Source organism: Zootoca vivipara, chromosome 2 (assembly GCF_965207765.1).
Source record: "Zootoca vivipara chromosome 2, rZooViv2.hap1.1, whole genome shotgun sequence".
Classification (NCBI taxonomy): Eukaryota; Metazoa; Chordata; class Lepidosauria; order Squamata; family Lacertidae; genus Zootoca; species Zootoca vivipara.
The window spans coordinates 100,859,778-100,879,160 of record NC_142584.1 but is presented as its reverse complement, the minus strand read 5'-3'; the positions used below and the strand labels follow the sequence as shown (position 1 = coordinate 100,879,160).

Below are 19,383 nucleotides of genomic sequence, written 5' to 3'. Positions count from 1 at the left end.
GGAGATGCTCCTTCAGGTATACTGGGCCAAGGCCGTTTAGGGCTTTAAAGGTCAGCACCAACACTTTGAATTGTGCTTGGAAATGTACTGGGAGCCAATGCAGGTATTTCAGGACCTGTGTTATGTGGCCTTGGCAGCCGCTCACCAGTATAGCTGCGGCATTCTGGATTAATTGTTGTTTCCGAGTCAATGATTTGTCCTCCCACTCTGCTTTTCCAGCAATTGTAAGATGTGCTAGATGTTATGCAATTTGATGGGGATCAACTTACATTTGAGGCAAGTATATTCTTATCTTCTCTTTCATTCTTCTTTTTTTTTAAAAAAACAAGATTTAATTTTTATTTTAAAAGCCTCCAGATTTGCCTATAGCTCTGGTAGCACAGCAACAGAGTTCCTCTGAAGGTGCATATCAAAAGTGATTTTCCAATTGGGTTCACTCAACACCTTTCTGACTCTGATTGCATCCTCCCTTATGTTTTTCCATAAATTTCCACTGTGAACCCAACTCTGTACAGGCCACTCATTAGTTGAATCCCTGTTTATTTATTATCATTTTATTTCAGACCACCCGTTCAACGAGGTGCTCTGGGCCCTTCAGAAGTTCAAACAATATGCAATTAAAACAGTAAAGTCTTAAAACATGTTTTTTAAATCCAAACCAATTCAGTATCCTGGCTTTTTAAAAAAAGATAAGCAGGAAAATTTATTTTTAATTATGTATTTCATTAAATTTATACGTTGCTTGATTGTAAAAAAAAAACACAAAAAAAAAACCCATCTCAAAGCGGTCGGTTTACAAAAAGATAAAACAAGAAATCAGGACAAAATTCCAACACAACTTTTAAACATATGAAAGTTAAAATATCAAAACAGTTTAAAACAACCTCAGTTTTCTAAGCAATAAGTCACCTGCTTGATCTCAATAGGCAGGGAGTTCCCAAGCACAGCTGCTGCCACACAGAACAACTGAGTTTTTACCAAAAGCAGGTTAACATAATGTAGAAAAAAATCTGTTCCAGGAAGGCGGTGGAGGTTAATTCTAAAAGACCCGAGAGAATAAATAATAAAAAAAACACCTTCACTTGGCACCAAAACAATATCAATATAGGCATCATGTGAGCCCTGCTGAGGAGAGAATTCCTCCGGGTGAACCAGGGTGCCAACACTGAAAAGGCCCTCACCATCCACCTCACCTCTTTAGGTGAGAAAACCTGAAGAAGGGCCTCTAGTGAGGATCTCAAAATCCAGGCAGGTATATACAGCTTGTTGCTGCTGTCTACATATCCAAGCAAGGAGACTCCATTACTCGAGATGTCTGAACATATATATCAGGTAGTGAATATTGTTGGGGCCTGTTCTGCACTCAGTACACAAAAACAAAGAGATCATCCCAGAATTTGAGAGGCTTTGCCCATCAAAACTCAATTTACCATCAATATTATCTCCAAAACAAAGGAACTATTAACAGTTTCTGTGCGTCTTCTTCTGCACCACATGTAGATATGAAGACTTGTTTATTACAGTGAAAATTTCATCAACATTTTCCTGTTACGCTTGTATGCCTTTCTCCTATTGCTATTCCAAAAATAATAATTAACACTTCATTCAGGATTCTTTCTGCCTTACTTATCTTTTGTATTTCTTCATCTCTGCTTCACCCACATTTATTCAAAGATGGCTGACACCTTTTATTAATAATCCCACTGCACAAAGAATGTTTAAGACTGCAAATTTTGCTGCTTCAGATATTTTGTGTTTGTTGAGATTAAGAAAAATAGGTTGGCACTATTGTTAAAAGTTCAGCAAAAAGCTGGGGGTTCCAAGAACACATTGCTTTATTAACAATTTGGATCCCACTCCATCTCTAGATTAAGGAAATGGTTCCAGTTAGGCTTGGAATGTCAATTATTAAATGTTTTTAATCCAATCAGGCTCCTGATCTGAACTGTGGAGTATTTCTATCCATTCCATATTAGGGATGAGGGAGAGATCAGTTTTTGTCTGCATTTCAATGCAAGCCCACCTCATTCAAACTTCCTGGACCAATATACAAACCCAAATTCCAAAAAGACTGGAGTAAATTTATACAATATTTGAAAGATCGTTGTAAGCAATTAACAACACTAGTAGGGTTATCCGAAGATTTGTAATGATACATTTTTTTTACCTTTCTATATTTATTTAAACTTTGAGCTAATTTGTGATGGGTCTTGTTAGAATTGGAAAATATATAAAATGCTGTGATATAAAGGTTAACTCCAAAAGCCAAGAGGTGAGAGGGAAGGAAGTCGATAGGCTCTAAAGAGACAAATAAGTGATTATATATGTTTAAACAGAAAATTAATAAAAAATTATTATTTTTTAAAAAAAGAGATCCACGAGCTTATGCAGGAAGGAGAAAAAACTTTCTCCAACCACCTCCGCCATGTCAATGAAGACAAACAGGGGGAAAAACAATCTAAATTCAGTGTTAATGTGAAATTGTCTTCATGGGGGGCCTTGATTTGTCTCTTTAATGAACTAAAGTTAATTGCGGCACATCCCTCATATGCAGCGGTGGAATTCAGGGTATGTTTGTGAAGGGGAAAGTCTCAAGGTACTCATTTTGAAAGGCGACCCCAGTTAATATCTTGGCATCTCAAAGTGGTGTTTTTTCCCCTCTTTTATCTCTTACTTGCATGATATCGACAGAAAACTACAGAAATATTTAGAAAATCACAATTCAGTCTATCAAAAGATTAAAGACAACACACACCACTGAACGGCGGGCTCCAAAACACCTCTGCGTTTGGCTTGACTGACAAGCCAAAGGCTGAATGGCAGCTTGAGAAGAGTCACAACTTGGCACAACACATTGTTTGCTTGCTATTATATAGGTCCAACCTCCTACTTGAGTCAGAATTCCATGCCTAGCCACACCCTCTTTCTACCGGTATATCTAGATGTATGCAACAGATGCATATAAAATAAATATATATCATCAACCAAATGCTATCTCCAAGTGAAGACTAAAGAAGCAACAGAATCTATTGATGACAGGCTATGCTGTGACTCGCTGCACTGGCATAAATTCATTTCCCTCCGTTTAACAGATGGACAGAAGAAGAAGGAGGAGGACTTTTTAGCTTGGCTCGCACAACAATCAACAGTTAGCCAAATTCTGCATAATGAATATCTGTGCTATTAGTATAAAGATGCAAGAGGCCAGCTAATTAGATGCTTGTTAGAAACATAATAATTCTGAGATAACAACCTCTGGATTCTGCTGGTGTAGAGAAGCCCAGACACTGTTATATGAGTTTAGCGTGCAGGAACACTGCTACATGAAGCGTAAGGCAGTTACTACAATTCTTTTGTCCTGTCTGGTGAAGGAGCCAACAGGGCAAGATGAGCCAAAAGCCTTTTGAGCCTCTGCCTCCAGACCACCTTTCCTAGAAACAACCTCTTCGTAAGAATGGCTGCCCAAGTATGGTCAGCTCCTTGGCCTACAGGTGTCCTTGGTGCCCTGCCTGCTGTCCTCCCTTGTGCCATTCAACCAGTGAGATGGGCTTGGAGGCACTTGGTCCTCAGGCCCAGGAAAAGAGAGGGTTCTGTCTCCAAAACCCTGGGCTTTGATGCTGTGGGAACTGGTCCATAAGGTTCCTACCAAGCAACCCAGGATTTAGTTCCCCCCTTGTCACCTGGATCAGGATTGGAGGAAGATACCCAAACTGGCTTCTTAAATTCCCCCCCCCCAAAAAAAACTTTAGAACCATCTTTATGTATGGAACGATGGCGGCCAGAATTCTGGTAGCAAAAAATTGGAAAGGTGACTTAATTCCTACAAAGCTTGACTGGCAAGTGAAGATGATAGACAGAATACCTGGAACTTGCGAAAATGATTGGGAGAATAAGAGGAAACTCAAATCAGAAAGTGAGCGAAGAATGGACAATATTTGAAGAATATTTAAAACAAGACTGTAGAAATGCAAATCTCCCGACAGGTATAGATTGAGTCTTGGATATTAAAGAAAATTATAAACGTAAAAATTGTTCCCGATATGTAATAGATATAATAGGAAGTGCATATAGGTTAAGAATATTTAGAAAGCGCAATGAGGTGATTTGGAAGTCAAAAACATGTGTGATGTTAGATGATGTGTAGTCAATTAATGTTTAGTTGTCATTGTAGTATTGTTTTTGTCTGTTTGTGTTGTATGTTTTGCAATAAAGATAATAATAATAATAAAAAACCAAACTGACTTCTTAACTATGCAACCTCTGACTCTTTGTCTTCATCGGTGCTGGACTTTGGGGTCATGAAAACTTTTCTCCCCTTTCCAATCCCATAAAGACTTTGGAATAAGCACACTTATTATCTCATACTGGGATCTGTCCATCACTAAGGGTTTGTCCTTGTTTACCTTTTTTTTTTGCTTTGGAGCTTATCCCGCAAAAACCTGCTCTGTAAAGTTGAATCGGAGCAAATGGCGATCCATGGGAAATGAGAATGGCTGTTTGTTGCACTTCAGCTTTAAATAACAAGGTTTTGTGGGGTAAGCTCAGAGAGAGAGAGAGAGAGAGAGAGAGAGAGAGAGAGAGAGAGAGAGAGAGAAGGGACATGGAGCTTTAAAGCATGACCTTGTGTGCCTGGAAAGAGCACGGTGAAAGGAAAGCATGGATGAACTATAAGACTGCTACCAGAAAAACAACATTCCTTCCCTCCTTATCTGCCATCACCTTCCCTTTTCCTACATGGTGCCGGAGAAGAGGCACTGAAAGCAGCAGCAGTAGCAAGGTCCCACTCCTCCTTTCTTGCCAGATGAAACTGCTCCAGCTTTCACTCCGCCTCTTTGGCACCCAGAATGGTTTCTATTTGCTTTCTGCGAACTCGCTGTGGAAAGTGCTTGAAAAAACGAACGTGAATCTCTTATTAGAGTGCCCACATGGGGAGATTACCGGGGGGGGGGGGCGGACGAACGAACGAACGAACGAACGATCAGCTGTGTATGCAATGTTGCTCCCCAGGCCCACACCATGTACCCCTGTAAGGCTCTAAGCCCCCTTCAATTCAAATAATAAATTGTTGTTGTTGTTCATTACTTTTGCCTGGGGTCCCTGCCTTCCTCTCAACGGCATCTGAGAATGGACTCGGTAGCCCTGGACAATGACATTTCCCAGAATTCCTTTGTGCTTGTGATGCTGAACTATGATAATACCTCTTCCTTGTTTGGATTGAGGAGCAAGAAGTTTGTGGGTGGGGGCGTGGATTTGTAGAAACTAGCCTACTATGGAAAAGTGAAAATCTGCACCTCTAGGTTTAACAGCTATGCAGACACCAGTCTTCCGAACGCACAAGTGTTTTATTCGAAAAGAAGGTAGAATTAACAACAAGGAGACTACTTAATCTGGTTCGGGATCAATGAATTTGGTTTGCTCCTTTCTTCTTTGCGCACGGAAGAGCCACAGCATTTCTTTTTTAATTAAAAATAAACCAATCAAAATTGAGGGGCATCTTGTACAGTAAATGCTTCTTCCCTTTCAGGATAGGAAAGGCATTAAGTAGCTGTGGTGACATCAGCAAGATAATTCTCAGTGACTTCCTGTATGGCAGATACATAAATCTTTGCAAGATTGAGTCCTAAGGGGATGGAATGTTGCAAAGACAGTATCGTATCGCATACGTGTGACAGTGATAAGGAAGCACATATTCTCTCTGCAGCTGCTGGAGACTTACAGAGCGGCTGAAAAACGCAGATGCTCTCAAATTGGAAAGGACATGTGGTTTCCACTCTGCACGGGAAAAAGTCCGTCATGTGGGAGAAACTGTTTAAATCAGCTTAATACTTGGGGAATTTTGGCTACTCTCGGAAAACACGGACCCTGTTCACAGGTCAATTTCCCTCCTGAGTAGGCTCAGCTTCAACTGAAGCATGTTCACCGATTTCACACATTTGGCTGGAAGAAGAAAATGGCTTTTGTGAGGAGCATCTGCTGTTTTGTTAAAAATGCGGTTAAAGACATTAACAAAAGTGACATTGCCAGCTGTTCTAATGTCAGACAGCTTAGTAAAACTGTTTTATTTTATTTTATTTTCCAAAATGACAACATATGATACCGTAATCAATTACGAACCAATAACATCCTGTTAGCTGCAAAAACAGGCTGCAGTTTATAGGGGGGGATGCAGGGCGGAGCGGGTGGGGGATGGAGGAGAGAATGGAAAAAGATGTTAATTAAAGTACAAATTACTTTTTATTGTTGTGGGGGGGGAGAGAATTAAAAGACAAGCTGCTTTCCCAGGAGAATGTACAAAATTCCGTTGATATATGTACATTTCCCAAGGACTGCTGGTGATTATGTATACCGTGGAACCTCAGTTGTCGAACGTAATCTGTTCTGGAAGCCTGTTTGACTTCCGGAACTTTCGACAACCGAGGTGCAATTGCTGTTTGGCAAAATCCATTGGAAAAAAATGGAGAAACGCGCCTCGGAAGCCGTTCAACTTCCGAGACACGTTCGAAAGGGGAAGCTTTCAAACTTCCGGGTTGTCGGCACGCGGGTTTCAAATTGTTTGGCTTCTGAAGCGTTCCACGACAGAGGTTCCACTGTATAGACCAGGCAAAGTGTAGAGCTCCCTCTTCATGGAATGATTGTGTGCACATTCTCGATGAGGCCTGGCGAATGTGCACAATGGCTGGTTGTTATGCCCGTTAACAACTCAACTTACATTCCCCTTAACATATATATCCATATAGAGTAAATTCTCCTGACATACAAATGTCATTTTTGCTTCCATAAAATATGCATAGCAGCAATGAGATATGACAGGCTGTGCATTTCAGGGCAATTAAAGACAGCCGCAGGTGGCTGGAGTGCCTTGCTCCTTGGCCTCCTGCCTTGGCCAACTACCCCGGTCCCCCAGAGGTATGCTGTAATCACCCAGAAACACAATGCCTGTTGCACGTTATTGCTTTAACTGCCTTCCTCTTGTATTTCCATCATTTGCAATTATTAGATGATTAGCAGGTGATGGGTTAGAAGCATTACCACAATGACATTATTATAGAGCGGTGTCCTTTGAAACGCTCAGGTCCTTGCGGAGAACACAGCTGCTTTCAGCAACGGCAGCTGTCACATGAATCAATTTAGGAGAGGGGTTCCTTCCTTCCTTTTCTAAAGCAAAGGACATAACCCAACAAGTAAGGAAATCCGATGCGTTTCAAATGTTTGCAATCTTCAATTAGGGCCAAAGCAGGCAGGCTTTCAATAGCTACCCAAAGTTGTAAAAGAGGAGGCACTAGGGGTGGGGTGGGGAGGAGGTGTTTGTGAAAAGGTGGTTTATGATTTTATTTGTTATCCTTTGAATTTTGGATCACACATTTCTCCTCCAACTGAAACTTAGGTTTACCATGGGGATCTCAGTACAGATCCAAGTATGTACACCTAACAAGCCAATAGTCAAGCATGCCTTGATTAAAAATTAAAATATTGAAATTGTAAATAGAAAATGACAACTATGATTATGATTATGATTATTATTACCCTGCCCATCTGGCTGGGTTTCCCCAGCCAGTCTGGGCGGCTCCCAACAGAATATTAACACGATAAAACATTAGACATTAAAAACTTCCCTAAAGAGGACTGTCTTCAGATGTCTGAAGATGTCAGATAGTTGTTTATTTCCTTGACATCTGATGAGAGGGCGTTTCACAGAGTGGGTGCCACCACTGAGAAAGCCCTCTTCCTGGTTCCCTGTAACTTTGCTTCTCGTAGAGAGGGAACCTCCAGAAGGCCCTCGGTGAGATGGACGTCAGTGTCTGGGCTGAACGATGGGGGTGGAGACACTTCTTCAGGTATACTGGACCGAGGCCATTTAGGGCTCTAAAGGTCAGCACCAACACTTTGAATTGTGCTCAGAAACGTACTGGGAGCCAATGTGGATCTCCTGATTAAATTGTACCCGCAGAAAGCCCTCAGCTGCAGAGCACAATGATTGATCGGGTGTATAAGGAGTGTGATGATCTTTCAGGTACCCTGGTCGCAAGTTGTATTGGGCTTTATACACCAACCCAAACTTAGCTATTTGGCAAGCTAGTAAACTTTGACAGATCTCCATGAGATGGGCCATGAGATGGGCAATGATGTCAAACATAATCAATGACTGCAATTGGTCCTTCAAGAAAAAGCAAGGGGTAGTATGCAGATAATTAGTCATTGAGTCAATCACCCATCTCCTACCACCCTCCTAAGAAAAACCCCACCCCACCCTCCCACTATATATAAGGGTCTGGTGACTTCTGTTTCAGTGTATCTGAAGAAGTGTGCATGCACACGAAAGCTCATACCAATGACAAACCTTGTTGTTGTTGTTGTTGTTGTTGTTGTTTAGTCGTTTAGTCGTGTCCGACTCTTCGTGACCCCATGGACCAGAGCATGCCAGGCACTTCTGTCTTCCACTGCCTCCCGCAGTCTGGTCAAACTCATGTTCGTAGCTTCGAGAACACTGTCCAACCATCTCGTCCTCTGTCGTCCCCTTCTCCTAGTGCCCTCAATCTTTCCCAACATCAGGGTCTTTTCCAGGGAGTCTTCTCTTTTCATGAGGTGGCCAAAGTATTGGAGCCTCAGCTTCACGACCTGTCCTTCCAGTGAGCACTCAGGGCTGGTTTTCTTCAGAATGGATAGGTTTGATCTTCTAGCAGTCCATGGGACTCTCAAGAGTCTCCTCCAGCACCATAATTCAAAAGCATCAATTCTTCAGTGATCAGCCTTCTTTATGGTCCAGCTCTCCCCTTCATGGTCCCCTTCATGGATCAATGCCTTTTCATGGTGAAGGGGCTTGAATAACTCAGAGAAGCTATGAGCTATGCCATGCAGGGCCACCCAAGACGGACAGGTCATAGTGGAGAGTTTTGACTAAACGTGATCCACCTGGAGAAGGAACTGGCAAGCCGCTCCAGTATCCCTGCCAAGAAAACTCCATGGACAAAGACAACAGGCATATGAGAAACTTAGTTGGTCTCTAAGGTGCTGCTGGAAGGAATTTTTTTTATATTTTGTTTCAAAAACATCATCAGTTTAATTCTGGATTTTGATTGTAGCTTGTTTCGTTCCTTACTTTCCTCTGCAGAGGTTCAAGGCATCAACATAAAGTTCTAAAACAGTCTCCCATCAGCAGGTTTGCTGTACTAGGTGCCTTTGGAACAGAGGTAGAAAACACAGTGCTCTCCAGATGTTGTTGGACTCCAGCCCCCATCAGCCTCAGCCAGCTAGGGATAATGAGAGTTGTCATTCAGCAAAGTCTGGGGAGGGAACCACCTTGGCTTCCCCTGCTCTGGAACCTACTTTTCTGCCTCTGTCTATATTATTCATCTGTGCCGTATTTCTGACTGGCCTTCTCCTTTGTGTTTGTGCGAAGATATGAATTGCATTGCTCCAGGGTGAAAAATAACCAACCAGGGAAAATGTAAAATGTAGTGGTCGGGGCTACTGTTTGACAATATATCGTCCGTTCTCTTCCTCCTCATCCTCAGGATGCAATTTCTGAAAAATAATATCTGCCTAGCCCTCTCGTGACCTCAAAGGTATCTTTCCCCCTACTCTGCCATCCTGGCTGCGATTTGAAATAGGGTTTCTTTTTGTGCGAGGTGAGGTTAATCACCTTCCAAAGGCACAGTTAGTGCCATCTAACCCCAAGGATGTTGGGCTTCCTGCAATCACTGGTCGTAACGATTTCTCCGGTGCCGCCCACCCCCCCACTTGTATCAAAGCTTATTCTCAATGTTTGATTCTGAGGGAGAAAACGACCCACTGTTCCTTGTTGAATTTTATAAGCACAGATCTCTCTCTCTATATATATATATATATTTAATTAAACTTTTCTTTATGAAAATTAAAATCAAGCAACAGTTTCTCCTTCCTAGGGCTGCATTCAGACAGCCTTATTCCCTTACCTATTACTTCTCACATTCATACTTTTCACAGAAGCCACTTTTGGGAAATCTAATGGTATCCTGTGGACATTTAGGGCTCGTTTCTGTATTGATCGCTTCCACTAAAATGCCGTTTGCAAACCCGTTCATTCACCTGGAAAATCACAGGAGTTCTGCATTGTGATTTTCCACTGTTTTCATAGATCATGCAATGTGACAAAATTTGGGGTGGTATCCCATCGTACAGTCATTTCCCACCATTCTCATCATGGGTCGATCATGGAGAAACAGAAGCAAACATGGGCATAAAGACAGGTGACATGTTCAACGGTATCTGCTGTTGTTTCACACCGTGGTTGCAGGTATGAATGTAATTTAGCAAGACATGTTGGTATATTGATCAGAAAAGCACGCTGTTCCAAAGCACAACAGGTAATGCAGAACGTTAGCAACTGTGACAGAGGCGCCAGCATTGTAACCAGAAAAAAAAACTAACTCAGCAATCCCTGTGTCTGAATGCACCCCAAGACCACATACACTTATGGAACATTGTGCATACTTTCATTCCAGTTCTGAAGCTAATATTTAAGGACAGTGGATGGTTAGTACACTACATCTGGTAACCCCTCACTCAAGCAAATAATTCTGGTTTAATTTCTATGGGGCTTTTAAGTAGCTTTAAGGTCGGCGGTTTGAATCCCCGTGACGGGGTGAGCTCCCGTTGCTCGGTCCCTGCTCCTGCCAACCTAGCAGTTCGAAAGCACGTCAAAGTGCAAGTAGATAAATAGGTACCGCTCCGGCGCTGCTCTGGTTCGCCAGAAGTGGCTTAGTCATGCTGGCCACATGACCCGGAAAAATTGTCTGTGGACAAATGTCGGCTCCCTCGGCCAGTAAAGAAAGATGAGCACCACAACCCCAGAATCATCTGCAACTGGACTTAACTGTCAGGGGTCCCTTTACCTTTTAAGATGGCTTCATAAGAGTAACATACATCCATACACACCCCACCTGCAAAAAATAAATAAAATGCTACTAGATGTGAAGGGGGAGAAGAAATCTTTTTAAAGCTGAAGTTCACAGAGGCGATATATATTGTTGTAGGAGCAGCCTTTGACCTTTAAGTTTCAGACCCAGTTTTATGTGCAATTCAATTGCCAGGCTAAGTGGATATAGCCAAAGACATTCAGAGCAACCCTTGCATGAAGGAAATAAATATATTAGGAAGGCAACCCAAAACAATCCCACACAGCTATTTTCTTCCTTGTTTACACTTATTGGCAAGGACATTGTTGTTGTAGCTATTGGGGCTTGCCGATTAGAAGGTCGGCGGTTCGAATCCCCACGACGGGGTGAGCTCCCATTGCTCTGTCCCAGCTCCCGCCAACCTAGCAGTTCGAAAGCACATCAAAGTGCAAGTAGATAAATAGGTACCGCTCCGGCGGGAAGATAAATGGTGTTTCCGTGTGCTGCTCTGGTTTGCCAGAAGTGGCTTAGTCATGCTGGCCACATGACCCGGAAGCTGTACACCAGCTCCCTCAGCCAGTAAAGCGAAATGAGTGCCGCAACCCCAGAGTCGTCCGTGACTAGACCTAACGATTACGAGTCCCTTTACCTTTACCTAGATCAGGCATCCCCAAACTTCGGCCCTCCAGATGTTTTGGACTACATTTCCCATCATCCCTGACCACTGGTCCTCTTAGCTAGGGATCATGGGAGTTGTAGGCCAAAACATCTGGAGGGCCGCAGTTTGGGGATGCCTGACCTAGATCAATGCTTATAACCAATTTTAACACAATGATTTGTTGCACACTTTGGGGAACTGTGGCGAAGTGTGGGGGGCTGTAATATTTCAGGCCCAGCTTGGCTAATTAGATGGGAGCCACAGGGTGTGTCCCAAAAGACGCCCTATAAACTTTAGGCATGTGTGGCTAGGTGTATCTGTTTCTCAGGGCTCTGGGGCAGGGGCGTACCCAGGATCAAAACTAGGGGGGGAGGCAAGAGAGGGGAACAGAGAGGGAAGGGAGGGAGGGAGGGAGGGAGGGAGGGGTGAGGGAGAGAGAGAAGGGAGAGAGGGAGAGAGAGAGAGAAAGGAGGAAAGAAAGAGGGGGGAAGGAAGGATGGAAGGAAGGATGGAGATCCCGTCCGCCCCCAGCTCAGGCTTCTCCTCCCCCCTCCCACGTTTCTGTCGCTGGCTGCAGCTGCAGAGGGGGTGGAAACAGCCCAATTTAAGGTTCCCCCCCCACGTCCCTGTCGCAGGCTGCAGCCGCGGAGGGGGTGGAAACAGCCCGATTTCCATAACCTGCAGCGATTTCCCCCCTTCAGTTTTCGGAGGGGAAAAAGTGCGGGTTATGGTCTGTAAGATACGGTTAAAAAAAATTGCTTGGGGGGCAGCTGCCCCCCTGCTCCTCGCTGGGTACGCCCATGCTCTGGGGCAAGATTAAAAGCATGTTCTAAGCTTCCCTTTCCCCCCTCTTCTTGTCTTGCCTGGTTTTCATGAAGGTGGTTCTATCTCCAAGGAAGCATGCATGAAGACATGGGAAGGGAAGCAAAATCTGCCAGCATCTTGAAATGTAAAATTAGAATGAAAGGCCTGCAGTTCTACAGAGGTGAAATAAAACCTCGGGTTCTTGCAACCGTTCACTATCAAGGGCAAAGTATTAAGGTATTAAGGTCAGGAGAGGGCTTCATTAAAATATATTTATTCACAGTTGACTCTCAGGCAAGAAAGACTCAAGGGTACTGTTTGAAGGTGTACAAATCCAAGCAACAAGCCTTTCCCAGGGACATCTTCAGAGAGTGCACTTCATAAACCCCCAGAGGCAAGCCAGCAATGAAGTAAATAAATAAACAGAGCTCTCTTTTGCATAGGATGTCTTCTTCTTTACTGGATCACACATTTTATATTCTGAGCATCCATGAAGGAGTATAAGACTGACTTGGTAGTTTTCAACTGCTGGAAAAGGCTCTGAGCTCACAATTCTTTTTTTCAACAACAACAACAACAACCCTGCCGTAGTTCCTCCTGAATTGCTAGAGAATTTAAGTCCTTCCCTGGAGAATATGTGCCATGGATGAATTTGACTGCAGTTATGGACACAGTTTCTTAGCATTATTTAATTTCATATCACTGAAGGACGGAATTGTTTTGGTGCCTACTCCTACCGGTCCACCTCTCTTAGGTCGCAATACTAATCCTAGATCTGCTGTGATGAGCAAGTTAGGATGAAGCGAATCTCTGGCTCAGCTAGCTGGTTCCTGGCTCAGCCAGGATACACCAGTGTAAGTCCCGAACCACAGCACAGCTAGAGAAACACCAATGTAGCCCCCCCCCCCAAAAAAATCTGGACTCAGCCAGGGCCTAGGGTCAGTTTGCATTTCTTAGTGCAGAAAGTATTGATCTGATGTGTAGAGATCTTTCCTATTCTTCTTAATTCAAGAGGGTTCTGGAAGGTTTCTTTCTATGTGAAAGAAACAGGCAGGTTTGGGTTATTCCTTCTGAGAAGCTGAGTACAACTGGTTTAAACTGGTTCTGTTATCCCTTTCTGTCAAAGTAATGCTGACAATAATAGTGAGGCCAAAAGGAGCCTGGGGTTCACCCTCTCTCTCTCTCTCTCTCTCTCTCTCTCTCTCTCTCTCTCTCTCTCTCTCTCTCTCTCTCCCTTCCTTCCTTCCTTCCTTCCTTTCTTTCTTTCTTTCTTTCTTTCTGGTCAGGTGTTCTGTATGTAGTGTTAAGGTTTAGACCAGACATCCCCAAACTGCGGCCCTCCAGATGCTTTGGCCTACAACTCCCATTATCCCTAGCTAACAGGACCAGTGGCTGGGGAAGATGGGAATTGTAGTCCAAAACATCTGGAGGGCCGAAGTTTGGGGATGCCTGGGTTAGACATAGTATGAGTTGTTGTAAGTGTAAGTCTGCTGCAACTGGATTTATTATGGACAGTGACAATCCTGAATGTATTGGATTTGTGACCATTATGCTCATTTGCCTTCAGTAGCAGTAAAGCTCTGGTGGATGAAATATTAATTGCCTGCGGTCTATTTTTTGGGGAATCCTGCAATGTGTTTAAGTTTTTACTCTGCTAACTATACATTGGAATCTACTCTGGATCCATATTGAGTAGAATTCAATGACACCTTAGTGGCTCAGCTGAGCCTAGTAGATCTCAGTGGGCAAGAGGGGCTTACACTGGATATTAATTCTATTTGGCTCAGGGCTCCTCCACACTTCTGTTTGCTCTGTGTTTTCTTCCATTTGCCCATGATTTTTAGGCACAGAGAGGTTTTAGGGTCCGATATGTTTTTCTTTCGACCCATCGCTTTCCCTGGGAAAACCCACTGTATAGCACTGAATTGGAACAAATAGGATGAAAGAAAAACATCTCCGACCTGTGAGAAATCACGGAAGAAATGGAAGTGTTGGCGAGCCCTTGGTCACTTGACCTGGCAACTCAGCAGAACTTACACCACCTGTTTTGTTGGTATAAGTCAAACTCCACTTGGTTTTTTCCCTCTGCCAGCCTCAGATTAGCTCTGCTGGCAGTAGTCCTGCTCCTGAACAAAGTTCAGATTAGCCATACTTTGGGTTGGCTTAACATAAAATTATTATTATATTTATTTCTATCTTGCCTTTTTCTCAGGCTGGGACTCAAAGCAGCTTGCACAGTTTAAAACAACACAGATAAAATGCTGGAAACAACAACTGGAAGTGGATAGAAAGCAGCAAAACACATAGGAGGCAAACTTTAAAAGAAGTTTATACAAAGATAGAGACACGGGTGGCACTGTGGGTTAAACCACAGAGCCTAGGGCTTGGGCTTGCCAATCAGAAGGTTGGAGGTTCGAATCCCTGTGATGGGGTGAGCTCCCGTTGCTCAGTTCCAGCTCCTGCCAACCTAGCAGTTCAAAAGCACGTCAAAGTGCAAGTAGATAAATAGGTACCGCTCCAGCGGAAAGGTAAACGGCGTTTCCGTGTGCTGCTCTGGTTTGCCAGAAGTGGCTTTGTCATGCTGGCCACATGACCTGGAAGCTGTACGCCGGCTCCCTCGGCCAATAACGCGAGATGAGCACAGCAACCCCAGAGTCAGTCACGACTGGACCTAATGGTCAGGGGTCCCTTTACCTTTACCTTTAGGGAGGAACAACTGGAATTAAATAATAATAATTTAAGTAGGCACTGTTTCTTGGCAAATGGAAAAGGAGATAGAATAAAAATGAATCAATACATCACGCGATAAGTTCTCCAAGTGAACTTAGGGAGAGGGAAAGTGGTATGCCTCTACACTGATCTCTCCTAAAAGTGTGCAAACTGGTAACCAAGCAAACTGATGGAAACCAGAAAAAGAGAAACAGTGTAATAAAGACAATCTGAAATAAAGATTTTAAATTATTGGCAAAGAGAAAGGGAATGGAAAATACACCGCCCACCACTCTTCTAAATGGCTTGCTTTCCCAGGCAAAAGGGAAAAGCAAAACAAATGGTTTTGTTTGCTTCAGCACCCCTCCCCTAAACCTCTGTGGTTGGAGCACTTTGGGAAAAGAAATTATTGTGAGTACACCAAGACCTGCCCATCAAAACAAGAGAGGCCCTCCTCCCCCATCTCCTCCCCACTTTAGCTCTTGCCATTCCACTAGTCTGCTTGGTTTCACTTTACAGCTAAATGCAGTGGTTCCTTTATTGTAAAGTGCAAATAGTAGCATTTTGGGGCCACTCAGTACACTTTGTTAACAGGACAGTAATTTGGGCTGAACACAGAGCAGATGGACACCTTTATTATTTTTTTGTGTTTTTATATTGTAAACCACCGTGTGATTCGTGGATGAAGCGTGGCATAGTTGCTGGCATCTGTCTGTCTCGAGAGACAATGGAGTGTGCCTCCGGGGATGAAGTCAAACTGCTGTGTTAACAGCACTGAAGTGACCTCTCTGGGGCACAAGCCTGGAAATGTGCATCGAGGTCCTGGGCTGCCCACACAATGACCCCCCTCTTGGCCTCGCTGATGTGGTCCAAAGGAAAGCAGAGCAATACATCTGGCACCAGATTGGCTGCAGAAGCTGAAAGAAGGAGGTGTACAAGGCACCATCTGACTGACATAGGGACTCCACTCCAGATTTGTGTAGGGTTTACTCCTTAGCCTTGTCTTCCCCAGAAGATATCCCACAAGGCAGCAGAGGTTTAGGATCTCCTAGATGGGCTACCTTCCCAGATTGATGAGCCCTATCTGTCCCTCACTTCCCTCTACAGCATCTTCAGAAACCGCCTTCTTGACCATTGGACCATTCTTGGTCTTGTCTTCCCAATCCACCGGAGCCTGTTTTCACATGCCAGGAGACACCTCAACTCACAGAGGGCTTAAGACCCATCAGCTACCCCAGGCATCCCCAAACTTCGGCCCTCCAGATGTTTTGGACTACAATTCCCATCTTCCCCAACCACTGGTCCTGTTAGCTAGGGATCATGGGAGTTGTAGGCCAAAACATCTGGAGGGCCGCAGTTTGGGGATGCCTGAGCTACCCTCACCTGGTTTAGCTGGCCAGTTGAAGCCGTTCCTGGGATGTGACTGCTGTTGCATGCTGGCACCTTCTAGGAGCCACTGGTCTCTCGAGAGCTGAGTGCAGGGTTGGGACCAAAAGTGAGCAGACTACCCCAGAAGGAGCATGGTGTGTCCCCCACCAGAGGGAATACCCCTCCCCCTAACACCCCATACACCTGTGGTATGGTATAGAAATACACTATACTATACAGATATAATGATTGTGTGTGTGTGTGTGTGTGTGTGTGTGTGTGTGTTACAAAAGGAAGTAGAGAGCTTCAGATCAAAACCTTTTATAAAGCAAAGGTTCTTGCAAATGAGAATTGCTCTCAATCAAGCTACATTGAGTGCAGAAAATATAAAATACGACCTTCATTCAACTTTTGTAATTGTTTGAATAGATGGATTTCTTTTTCCTCTGAAGTCTGAAATTTTGACATTCAATATTTTTCTGCTGCAAATCAAAAGGTAGATGTTGCATTTTAAGATTTCATTTGACAGTTATTATGGCTGCTTATCACAGAACTTTTTTGAAGCCGTGTTATGACTTATGCAGATCACCTCAAAGCCCGAAATATTACTACTGCTTTTTATAATACCACTTTTAATTTGTGAAGTCTGTTACTCTGTAATTACTTTATATTTGGATCACAGTGCTGTTCTGTCCTGCAGTCAACCATAGCTACCAGTGGAAAAACGGAGATAGAAAATATATAATATTGAGGTACCTGGTGACAAAGGGTTAGGGAAAATGAGTAATAGGTAGGGAATAGGAAAGTGTGAGGTACCTCTCAGTAAATAAATAATGGAGATATTCTCCACATATATCAGACCTCCTCCCCCAAAATCTATAAAGATACCCTTTTATTGGCATTGGATACCTTAACCAGAATTGTGCAAATCATGGGAAAGGGTGAGCAGAACTCTATCTATCTCTGGGATCCAAGAGAGCTGTATTTTAGTTGGACACCATCCCCATTTCTAGGTGACACAAAGCAGAGTTCTTAAAGCAACTGATTCCTCATTCTCTCAACTTTGCTTCATGATGTGAATTTGCTCTGGACATTTTGAGCCAGTCATCCCCACCCCCTGCTGCTTCACCATAATGACAAATAGGTTCTGTATATGAGTACCTGTAATGGGACAAGGCTTGCGACCAGGTGAGCAATGGTGAGTCAGCAGGTGTAGCACAGCAGGTCTCACATGATGGAGCCCAATCGCCTTCCCAATTTTTGCTGTATGTCATATCGGGCCCAATTCAATTTGTGTGTTGTAGGGTTGTGTCGTGAAAATAGCTTATTGGAATAGTGGGTGGAATTCAGCTAAGTCCTACTCAGAGTAGACCTACTGAAATGAATGGACCTGTCTTAAATGGGTGATTAGGACTAGCATTGAATTCCATCCTCTCAAAAGTGGCTGGTTTCGCACCACACAAAGTTCACAACTGCAGAAATGTAAAATCCCCTAAAGGATTTCACACAGATAGTTCCGGGCTGGTTCGGAAGTGATAGGAGGGTAGATTACAGTTAAACATTGGGGGCACTTCCACACCCACAGCATGATGGTTGAAGTGGTATAAGAGTGTTTTGAATGTATGGTGTGGTTGCAACCTTGGAGTAAGGTCAACAATGGAAGCAGTTCCTAAGCTTACCTTCCAAGTCCCGGACTGCAGAATCCAGGAACGGCAGCCGTGTGACACCGGAAGTTGCGCCGACGTAACTTCCGGTGTCGCTTTGCCCTTCTATGGGCACCAAAAATGGCCACCACCGGCTTCAAAGTAGCTTCTACGCATGACCGGAAGTGCGTCGACGCAACTTCTGGTGTCGTCCCGCCCATCTATGGGCACCAAAATGGCCACCGCCGGCTTCAAAAGTAGCTTCTACGCATGACCGGAAGTGCATCGACGCAACTTCTGGTGTCGGCCCGCCCATCTATGGGCACCAAAATGGCCGTCGCCAACACAGGAAGTCGCATCTACGCACTTCCGGTCATGCGTAGATACGGATTTTGAAGCCGGCGGCAGCCATTTTTTGTGCCCATAGAAGGGCAAATCAGAAAGAAAAAAAAAGACCGCCGGCAGGAGAAAATAACGGAGAAAAACGGGAGACGAAGTGATACGGGGGACCACCGGGAAAAGGTAAGTAAAAAGGGGGGTTTCCCGGGAAAAACGGGAGACTTGGCAGCTATGTGCCTAAGGTTGCTGTTGGTCCCTTGCTAGAGTTGCTCAAGCGGAGGCTGGAGAGCTAAATGTTGGGGTTTGTCAAGTTCCAGATTTCCTGCATCCTGACCTACAAGACCTGCTCCAATTCTGAGCCTATGAATTTAAGAGTTTAAGGGGGGAAAGCCTAGAATAGCTGGATCATTTTTTTTTATTTCTGAGCACAATTCAAAGTGTTGGTGCTGACCTTTAAAGCCCTAAATGGCCTTGGCCCAGTATACCTGAAGGAGCGTCTCCACCCCCCCATCGTTCTGCCTGGACACTGAGGTCCAGCTCCGAGGGCCTTCTGGAGGTTCCCTCACAACGAGAAGAGAGGTTACATGGAACCAGGCAGAGGGCTTTCTCAGTGGTGGCACCCACTCTGTGAAACACCCACCCTCCCATCAGATGTCAAGGAAATAAACAACTATCTGACTTTTAGAAGACATCTGAAGGCAGCCCTCTTTAGGGAAGTTTTTAATGTCTAATGTTTTATCGTGTTTTTAATATTCTGTTGGGAGCCGCCCAGATGGGCAGGGTATAAATTATTATTATTATTATTATTATTATTATTATTATTATTATTATTATGCACAATATGAAAATTGGGCCTTTAGTGTTGTGGCACCCAGACTTTGGAATACCATCCCCTTGAATATTAGACTGCTGTATTTTCAGCACCTACTTTTTGTTTGTTGTTTGCCGCCCTGGGCTCAGGGGTGGATTTAGGGGAGCGTAACCTGTT

The 19,383-nt window shown here is 43.9% G+C and overlaps 1 protein-coding gene across 12 annotated transcripts in view; it reads right to left on the bottom strand.

Annotated features, from left to right (window-relative positions):
• FHIT (fragile histidine triad diadenosine triphosphatase) overlaps positions 1–19,383 on the bottom strand; it is a 1,052,598-nt gene that overhangs the window by 346,124 nt on the left and 687,091 nt on the right. The window lies entirely within an intron of this gene.